Source organism: Cetorhinus maximus, chromosome 23, assembly GCF_964194155.1.
Source record: "Cetorhinus maximus chromosome 23, sCetMax3.hap1.1, whole genome shotgun sequence".
Classification (NCBI taxonomy): Eukaryota; Metazoa; Chordata; class Chondrichthyes; order Lamniformes; family Cetorhinidae; genus Cetorhinus; species Cetorhinus maximus.
In genome coordinates, this window is record NC_135901.1 from 64,806,685 (window position 1) to 64,817,524 (window position 10,840).

General features: G+C 43.5%; 1 non-coding gene across 1 annotated transcript; it reads right to left on the reverse strand.

Annotated features, from left to right (window-relative positions):
- Window positions 1–4,258: 4,258 nt before the first annotated feature.
- On the reverse strand, window positions 4,259–4,331 carry trnav-uac (transfer RNA valine (anticodon UAC)). The gene has a single exon. It is a non-coding gene; the product is annotated as a tRNA-Val (tRNA).
- Window positions 4,332–10,840: the final 6,509 nt, after the last annotated feature.

Sequence of the window (10,840 nt, forward strand, 5' to 3'; positions counted from 1 at the left end):
AGCACAAATTTTATTTTGGGGTATGTGTGCGGTCATTCATTTTAACAGGAAGGACGTGGAGGGACAGAATTGATATATATTGCTGTGGGTGAAAAGGTGGGATTATGTAATTAGTTAAATGGCTCTTCCAGATATCCGACACGGACACGATGGGCCGAATGTGCTCCTTTTCTGCTGTAGACATTTATGATTTCATACCAACAACATTAAACTGTGCAGAGGGTCAGTTGTCGTGGCCGAGTGGTTAAGGCTTTGGAGTTCAAATCCCTTGGGGTTTTCCGCTTCCCATTTTCCCTGGTTTTAACTCTCTGTCTGCAGAGTTAATTATCAGTTAAATTGAATCTAATCCATTCAAACACTCGAGAATTTTCGAATTTCCGTTCATTCAGGAAAACATTCACGAAACCTGCACTGGGAAATAGAACAAAAACAGAACCAGGCTGGTGTCATTCTTGCTTCCCTAAATGACATTAGTGAAGCAGATGGGTTCTTATGACAGTCGTTCCATGGTCACCATTAGACTTTCAATTCTAGGTGGGATTCCAACCCTGGCCCCCAAAGGATTACCCTGTGTCTCTGGATTACTAGCCCAGTGACAATACCACTAAGCCACCACCTCCCAGAGTCTTCACTCTTTCTCAAAATAAAATTCAGCAAAATAATAATAGTTTTAAAGGATGTTTCTTCTGGCAGCGGCTGATTGGAGAGTGTTGGGCTGGATAATTGGTGCATTTCCCTGTCTCACTCGCTGTGGAGCTGAGGAAGAGAGAAAAATTGATGCGTTTGTTTGATCCAATAACTTCATAGATTTCTACTGGGCTAGATGGAGGTACATGATCGTTTATTTTCTTTAAAATGAATATTCAGAATATTCTTTGAAATGAAAGTTCAGAAATGAAGGTTGTTGTCGGAACTCAGAGGGCAAAAGTCGAGCTTGCAACGTTGGGCGATATTTTCCTGTAGTTTCAGATCCACAGAGCCAGCCAGACTTGTGTGGTAATGAATGTTGATGGGGAGAAAACGACGAGGGATTCGCCCCTGGGTGTCCTCAAACCACCGATTTTTTTCAGTTCTCAGCTGAATGCACTGATAAATTGTACAACAAAGACTGATGAAAGTTGACTCTTCGAGATACCCTAAAGCAGGGGGTCAGTGAGTTAAAGCTTCAGATTGCTGCTACCAGAATGACAATTGTTCCCTATCAGTTTCATTCTCCCAAAATTAAATTCGGGACATTCATCGTGGATACATGGAAACTGCCTGATCCCACCCACTGCAGACACATCCATGTCACCGGGAACCAGCTCTCCTACAACAATTGCCTTCTCCCTTTGAAACTTTCAGTGTTTTGTCTGTTACCAAATATTCTGATTGTCCTGAGGCCAATAATTCTAAAGGAGTTTCTCTGTTACACAGCGAGTGGTTAGGATCTGGAATGCACTACCTGAGAGTGTAGGGGAGGCAGATCTAATCATGGATTTCAAAAGAGGATTGGACAGAAAATCCAGGTCTCCGGGGAAAAGGCGAGGGAGTGGGACCAGGCGAGTTGGTTTCCAGAAGAGTAAGAGGTCTCCCTTTTCAGACGGAGATGAGAAGATTTTTTTTTCTCTCTCGGGGGGTTGTTAGTCTGTGGAATTATTTTTCCCAGAAAGCATTGGAGGCTGAGTCATTGAATTTATTCAAGGCAGACTTAGATAGATTTTTGATAGACAAGGGAGTCAAGGGTTATGGCGGGCTGACAGGAAATTAGAGTTGAGCCCACAACAAGATCAGCCATGACCTTATTGAACAGCAGAACAGACTCAAAGGGCTGAATGGCCTATTCCTGCTTCTGTTCCTGAGCCCTATGTTGCTATGACACGGGCTGAATGGCCTCTATCTGTGGGGTAACTTTGGAGCTGATACTATGAGGGGCTCAGGAGGTAAAATGGACTATCTTGGTTATGTTGGAATTCAGTGCAAACACCACTCAAGGCAATGGTTAGTGTGCATTGAGTGGAGATAGCATGGCCGAACGGTCTCAGGGAGTTTGGTTTAGACTCCAGTCTCCTGTGTGTGTTGCCCTTTCAGTCACATCATCTCAGAATCGGCTCGAAGTCGGTGTCCTTTTAAGATCTTCATTTTGGTAGGAAGAACAAGGAGAGTCAGTGTAAATTGCAGGGTGACCGGGAAGGTGTGGAGCCGAATACTCTCTGTCGCTGCTAGAACCGTTCTGGGATGTTATATGAACAACATTAAAATCACCATAAGGCCTGTAGTTGGGGCCAAGTGTTTAAAGTAATGGGCTTGAAATCCATTGGGGTATCCTGAAGCAGGTTTGAGTCTGGCTGACTGCACATCTTCCTTTAGATGCCTCCAGGGTTAGTTATTGGTTAAATTGAATAAAAACCTTCCAACACTCCCGTGTGCTTTATCTGTTTCCCTTCCGCGTTTCTTCATTTCCATTCATCTGCAAACATTTACTCAATTTGGAGTCTGGAAAGGAACAATAATTGGCCAAGTTGGTGTCGCCCTTGCTTTCTTGGTGTTTGCCTCTCCTTTGGTCTCTGTCACTCTCAGTGTAAATGTCTATCTGTGATCAACTGTTTGTGTCAATGTACTTCGGTTCCCTGAGGGGATGAAAACATTTTTATCATCACAAGCTTTATTCACATGAGTTAAACTCAGAACAAGCTGAAACACCAACTTGAAATCAGGATTTCTACTGATATATTTTGGAATATGAACGGCTTTAAATGCTAGTCCGGTTAGCTCAATCGATAGAGCATGAAACTCTAAACTCCGGGGCCATCTATTTGAGCCCCACGCTAGGCGCCATTATTCCTGAAAACTTTGCAGCTTCCATAGGTGATCCCCAGCTCTCCATTGCTCCAGCAGTAGCACCGCTCAAACTGAGTCTTTCTCCTTCCCACTTTGTGAAAAATCGATTTGGTTGTTTCTGCATTAAAATTGCCCTCTGCTTCACTGGAAGTTGTGACTGTTCAGTGCTGAGGATTTGGTGCTTTCACTGGCAATTCCCGGTCAAGGAAATCCTTTTCCTTACCACTGTGTGTACTGTCACAATGAACAGAAATCCCTGATTAAATGAAACCAGGTTTGGCAGCGTCTGTGGAGTGAGAAAGAGAGTTAATCTTCCAGCTGGATGATCTTTCATCAGAGTTGGAAAAGTCACAGATGTAACAGATGGAAAACAAGTCCAGAGGCGAAGGGGAGTGAAAGGACAAAACGGAAGGACTGTGATAGGTTACAAGGCATGAGACAGAAACTGACGAAAGGGATGATGGTGCAAAATGTGGGTGGGAATGGGACAGATTTATCTTCCTGCTGTTCAAACTGGCAAAAATATCACTCTTGATCAACCAATCACAACTACCCTTTCAAAGTAACTTTCTATAATTGTTTCATTTCCATCCCCACTGCTGCTGCCTTCACAGTCATTCTATCATCTTCAACCCATTCCAGCAAAATCCACCTTCTTCCCTTGTGTTCAGCTCCTCTGACGTCATGGGACTGAGTAAATTCAGTGAGAATTTTTTTGTCATTTGGCACAAGATTCGGAAACAGACCTGGGAGAGGTTTGTGTCGGTGTAAACAGTGAAATCTCCCCTATTACCGCTATATTTTGCCGTGAACCACCGTCTCTATAGTCAGTGATTTGCAGCCTGCCATGCCCTTCTCTCATTCCTTATCTTCACCTCTGTAATTGTTCACGACCTGTTGCACGGGGGTCATTTCCGGCGCTGATGCAAAACTCCAGCTCTCACTCCACTGATTCAGGTGGAACTGATATGCGTTTTCATTTTTCAATCAAGAAGTAATGCATATTTATATTAATCATTCTCATGACATTTATAAGCGCCGTACCCTAACCACTAGACCCCCAGGTTTGCAATTTTACAGCCCAGCTTATCCATGCTATCTGTGCCTTTTATTTTCATTTCAAACCTCTTTCAACAGAGACACTTTTCTCTGACAAAATGAGACGTTTCTCTAGAACACAACCGACTTCTTCAGCCAATGACAACAGCGATTGCTGTTAGCTGGAGCAGCATTCATTGTCTCACAGTCCCGGATTGTCATTGGATTATTAAACAACAAAAAAAGACAGAAATCGCCAACTCTCCTGTTACCCGGCGAGTTCCAACAGATAAGGCGAAGAGCAAGTGCAATAGGGCTGTGAGACACTGCATTCAGCTAATATTCAACAACAAGGAGCAACGCAGCTTTTCCTGTTACTTAAACGTGTAAGTTGTAGTAATGTTTCTGCCCAGTTTCGAACCGGGGACCTTTCGCGTGTAAGGCGAACGTGATAACCACTACGCTACAGAAACTCCATTGTTAAGGAGTCCAGTACATCTGACTACAATGCAGTTCCGCAACAGCATTTTTGGGTCTTTGTTTTGAAGAAATGGAATTCGGCTGTTCTCATTAGGAATGCTGGAGACAGACTGATCAACAATGTCATCATCAAATGGCACAGCAGGTTGGATGGTCATTAGATCATCTCTTCTGTGCCAGCTTCTTTTTTAAAGAGGAACCAATTCGTCTCAATATATCTCTCTCTCTCCATAAGCCTAATTTTTCTCTATTGCAAGTAACTGTCTAATTCACTTTTGAAGAAGGAGTTTCTGCAGAATCCATGCACAGTTTCCCTTAATTAACAAAGTTTTCCCGACCCAGTAACGTGAAGATTTGGACTTGGGTTCCTTCCAGTCCCTCGAGGGGTGGATCTGAATCCCAGCGCGGCCACAGTTTAAGTCACATTCCCACTTTGGGGAACTTTAGGAATTCCCTTTCAGAGAACAAGAGGAGATTCTAGTTTAATATAGGGCGGGTTTTGGTCCTTTATTTTGTTTGGAAAAACGCGGAGAGGCCATACAAATATAAATTGTTGTAAGGGAAAGGCGGGTGTGTGGTATTGGTTGAGTTGTTCTTCCAGAGAGCCATCACAGGCACGACGGGCCGAATGACTTATTTTGCAGCCATTTCTGATTCGACAAGAACACATTTGAGCTCGGAAGCTGCTGTTAGTCGTGGCTGAATGTTTAAGGTGTTGGATTTCAAATCCATTGGTCTCTCCCCCTGTAGGTTTGAATCCTGCTGACTACAGTTCTCATTATTCCTCATTTTAACCAGGTGCCACCAGCCTCATCCCTGCGGCTCCTGTGAAACTGACAAGGTGACACACGGCAGAAATTCATCACTGAAAGTAACTGACACACATCAAATTCTGCCGCTTTCATGTCGCATCTTTTAACTCCCTGTTCTCCCTCTCAGACATTTCCAGGTCTATCAAATGTCATCCACCTGGAACGTCAGCCTCCACCTCGTTTTACTGAATATGGTCGATTTTCCGTTAGCTTAAGTTAATAGGTGGCTCCATAGCTCAGTGGTTACAGCACTCGTCTTGTAAATGAGGGGGCGCGAATTCAACCCTTTCTGGGACCTATGGGTGACCTTCAGCTGAGATAGCAAAGTTAGGTGGAAAGCTGAGAGACTGCAGAACAATATAGAAGAAGAAATTTAATAAGTTAAAATAATGCAGATGTTGGAAATCTGTATAAAAAACAGAAAATGCTGGAAAAACTCATCATCTGACAGCATCTGTGGAGAGAGAAACAGAGTCACAGGCTCGAGTCCTTCTGACTCGTCAGAGCGAAAGAGAAGCAGAAATGTGATGGAGTTTATACTGTTATATGAGGGGTTGGGTGGAGCAGGTGGGAAGGTCAGCGATAGGTTGGGGCTCAGGAAGGATTGACAAAGGAGTCAGGGACACAAGACAAAGGGAGTGTTAATGATAGTGGTAAGGGCGAAAAAAGATACTGATTGTGGCATATAGGCAAGAAAGTGGAATGTGTGAATAGCAGAACAAGGATCAGCACTTTGTGAAAGAACAACTGACAGATGACCCTTTAGGGGCCTCCCTCCTCACTTTCCAAGGGCCAACACTCCTTTCAGGTGAAGCAGCGCTTCACTTGCACCCCCTTCAATTTGGTCCACTGCATTCGCTGTTCCCAATGTGGTCTCCTCCACATTGGAGAGACCAAACGCAGACTGGGTGACCACTTTGTGGAGCACCTTCGGTCTGTCCGCAAGTATGACCCAGACCTTCCTGTCGTTTACCATTTCCACACCCCACCCTGCTCTCAAGCCCACATGTCCGTCCTTGGCCTGCTGCAATGTTCCAGTGAAGCTCAACGCAAACTGGAAGAACAACACCACATCTTCCGATTAGGCACTTTACAGCACTCCGGACTGAATATTGAGTTCAACAACTTAAGACCATGAACTCTCTCCTCTAATTTCACCCTTTTTAAAATCTCGCTATAAAAATGTATTTATATTTTTATTTTTATTTACTTATTTTTATTAATTTATTCATTATTTTATCCCCCGTTTTATCCCCTTTTCTATACTTTTTCCCCAACCACCGCACCTCCCCCTACCCCAGCCCAAAATAGAGCCATCTGTTACTTGTTCCATGTTGCCCTTTCACAAAGTGCTGACCCCTGTTCTGCTATTCACACATTCTGCTTTCTTATTTTTATGCCACTATCAGCACCTTCTTCAGCCCTGACCACTGCCATTAACACTCCCTTTGTCTTGTGTCCATGACACCTTTGTCAATCTCTCCTCAGCCCCCACCTATCACCGACCTTCTATCCAATCTCGCCTGCTCTACCCGCCCCACACCGCCCCCCTCGCCGCCCCCTCGCCGCCCCACTTGAATAGCATAAATTCCATCACTTTCTATTTCTTTTCAGGTCTGAAGGAGAATCATACGGACTCGAAACGTTAACTCGGTTTCCCTCTCCACAGATTATGTCAGACCTACTGAGTTTAGCCAGCATTTTCTGTTTTTATAATATATAAGAGGTGATTGGCTAACAAGATGACAGACGGAGAAAAATGTAGCAAAGTCTGAAGTTACTCACTTGGTCGTAAAAATAGTTTGAAAAAACAACAAAGCAGAACATGTTTGAAGAGGTGAGAAACTTGTGCTGATGTTCAAAGAGACTTGGCTGTACCTGTACAAAGAACACAGAAAGTTGCATCAGTCTCTGCAGAACAATTGGTCAGCGCGTTCAGCTGTTAACTGTAAAGTTTGGTGGTTCAGAGGCGAAGCCGTGAATATTTTTCCCCCATCAACATTCAGTGTCACTCATATCCGGGTTGTCAATGGCGGTAAGAACATTTTCCACAAATGTTTCCAGTTCTACTGTTCTTCAATGAGTTTCGATTCAGGAAACTTTCGGCGTGTAAAGCAAATTTGATAACTACTAGACGACAAAACCAACACGCAGCTCCTTGCAGAACGACGTAGAATGTCAAACTGGGCTGGCTTATTGCACTTCAGAACCTTGTTTTGTGGAAGTACAATTTGGCTGAAAATCTTAGCCAAGCGGCAGAGAAATTGATCTAACATTAGAATCATCAGATGACACAGCACATCAGCAGCTCATTCAACACCTCACACATGTGCGAACGGCCTTACAGCAACTCCATCCACATCTTTCTCTCTTTCTTCCAAGCCATGCATTTTTCAGAATATCATTCGAAACCTGGAGAAGTATAAATGTCACATGGTTTTGAGATGATGCATCCAGTTACTATTTAACAACAAACGGGAATGATGCAACCTTTCCTCACACTTAATTCTGTTAATGCTTCTACTCCTTTTCGAGCGGGGAAACTTTCCGTGTGTGAGAGACCGTGATCCCTATTACCCTACACAAACCCTGCAATGTAAAGAGCCCAATTTAACACACAGAAGGCAGTGAGCCGGGAATTTTCAGATTGGAAAGACGTAACTAGTGGAGTGCCACAAGGATCAGTCCCAGGGACGCAATTATTTACTATCTACACTAATGACATGGAGGAGGGGGCAGAGTGTAATGTATCCAAATTTTCTGACGATACAAAAATAGGTGGGAGGTCAGGTTGTGATGAGGACTTGAAGAATCTTCAAGGGGGTATAGATAAGTTGAGTGAGTGGGCAAAAGTTGGCAGATGGAGTTTAATGTAGGAAAGTTTGAGATCATACACATTGGTAGGAAGAATCAAAAGGCAGAATATTATTTAAAAGGAGGGAGACTCCAAAAAAATGCAGCACATAGGGGTCTGGGTGTTCCTATGCATGAAACACAAAAACTTGGCATGCAGGTGCAGAAAGTAATTAAGAAGGCGAATGGAATTTTGGTCTGTTTTGCTCGTGGTTGGAGTTTAAAAATTGGGAAGTCTTGTTACAACTGTACAGGGTGTTGGTGAGGCCGCACCTGGAGTCCTGTGTACAGTTTTGGTTCCCATATTTAAGGAAGCATATATTGGCATTGCAGGCATTTCAAAAGAGATTCACTAGGCTGATTCCTGGGATGAAGGGGTTGACTAATTAAGAACTGTGAAGCAGGTGGAGACTTTATTCATTAGAGTTTAGCGTACTGAGTGGTGATCTTATTGAAACGTGCAAAATTCTGAGGGGATTGACAGGGTAGATGTTGAGAAGATGTTTTCACTAATGGGGGAACCTACAACTAGGGGACATAGTTACAGAATCAGGGAGCACTCATTTAAAACTGAGATGCGAAGGAATTTCTTCTCCCAGAGGATAGTGAATGTTTGGAATTCTTTACCCAAGTGAGTTGTGGAGAGTAGCTCACTGAGAGTATTTAAAGAGGACGTAGATAGATTTTTGAAATATCTGGGATTGAGGGCTACGAGGAGCTGGCAGGAAAGAGGAGTTGAGGCCTGGGGCAGAGTAGCCATGATAATATTGAACAGCGGGGCAGGCTTGAGGGGCCGAATGGCCGAATGGCCGACTCCTGCTCCTATTTATAATGTTCTTCTGTTCTTATGAAACGTGTCTCTGGTGAAAGAGGTCTGAAACAAAAATAAAAGGCCCAGGTAGCATAGATAAGCCACGTGGTGAGGCTTGTGGGCAGCTTTCTTGGTGGTCTAGTGGTCTGGATTCAGCGCTTTCACTGCTGTGGTCCAGGTTTAATTCCCAGTCGGGGAATGGAGATTTACTAACCTCGTGCAAACAGTTACAATAAGTCTGAGTTGTTTCTTGATGAAAAACAGAAGACGCTCATCTCTGCCAGAATCAGTGGAGTGAGAGCTGGAGTTCTGTCTCAGAGCTGGAAATGTCACCCGTGCAACAGGTCGGGAACAAGTATAGAGGTAAAGATAGGGAATGAGAGAAGGGCTGTGATAGGTGGCAAAGCCTTAACCAGAGAGATGTTTGTGCAAGGCAAAATATAGCGGAAATAAGGGAGGCTTTACTGTTTACACCAACACACATACCTCCCAGATCTGGTTCCATATCTCGTGTAAATGAGAAGAAAACTTCTCGCTGAATCTTCCACTTTTTAGCTGCACCTCCTTCCAAACATTGCAAACTCCCCCTGCATCTTCCATCTTGACATTTTGCTCTGTGACATCTTGATATGAAACTGCACAACCAATGTGAATAAAGTATGTGATGGGAAAAAGATGTTCATGCTCTTGGAGAACTGAACCACATTGACACATACAGAGGAAAAAACACAGACATATACATCGAGAGTGACAAAGGGCAAGGGATTGTCTCTAAGGAGAGACAAAGACCCAGAAATCAATCATGACACCAACCTGTTTCCGTTTTTGTTCCATTTCTCGCTGCAACCTTTGTGAATGTTTGCAGGCGAATAGACATTCGAGAATGCTGGAGGTTTTATATGGTTTCATTCAACTTATTCGGACAATTAATTGTGCAGATACACTGTAAAATTCAGGAACTACAAGAAGCGTAGTTGTCAGGATTCCAGCCTACCTGTGGAGATCCCAATGCATTCAAAACATGCCGCCTTAAACACTCAGTCACGAATCCAAGCCCCAGATTTTTATTAATGATGTTTGTATAAAATCATAGACGGCTACATCAGACGGTGTATGTCGACTCTCTGGAAGAGCAAGTCAACTATTGTAATTCTGCACCCCGCCTTTTCCCTACAGAAATTCATATTGGTATTGCCTCTCCTCGTTCTTCCCATCAAAACAAAACACCGCACACTCCGGTGGTGTGAGCTGGTATCTGTTGACCTGTTGGTTTGAATGGGGCTGCTCCAGATCCCAAAATGTACATTACCTGACCGGTTAGCAGTGGTGGGATTCGAGCCCACGCCTCCGTAGAGACTGGAGCCTTAATCGAGACACTTAGACCGCTCGGCCACACTACCAATACAGCTGCGCCTAATTCCCTTCACCGGTATTATCATCGAAATAGAACAGAAGCAAAGGAGCAGAAATAGGTCATTAGGAAACTCGAACCAGCTCCGCCAGTTAATCAGGTCATCCTGCACTTTGTAACATACAGAAATCATCTCCACTATTAACTTCATTATTTCAGTGTTTCACTATTTCAATGTTTCAAATTATGTGTTTTTTTTCCTGTGGTGACTGTGCGTATTTGCTCAATGAAATGTTGGTAAAAGGTATCGACTGAGGAAAATGAGGAGATAATTGGTCAGAATAGACATTTGTTTTGTGAAAATTCGATCTGAAGTCAACTATTTTTAAAATTTGAATAATTGTAAAAGAATTCAGAATAATTGTAGAGTTGTGCCTTTTGATGATGACATTCTTGATTAGTCTGTCTCCAGCATTCCCAAAGAGAGCAGCCGAATTCCATTTCTTCAAAATAAAGACTCAAAGTGTTGCTGCATGACGTCACCGCTTAACATTTTAGTGAGGCCCATTGAGCTTTTCTCCTGTCCCCTGTTTCTGCAGGGCAGTGGTTATCATGTTTACCAAAAATGTGAAGAGTTACCTCGTTCGAAACTGGCCAGAACCACCATCATAACTT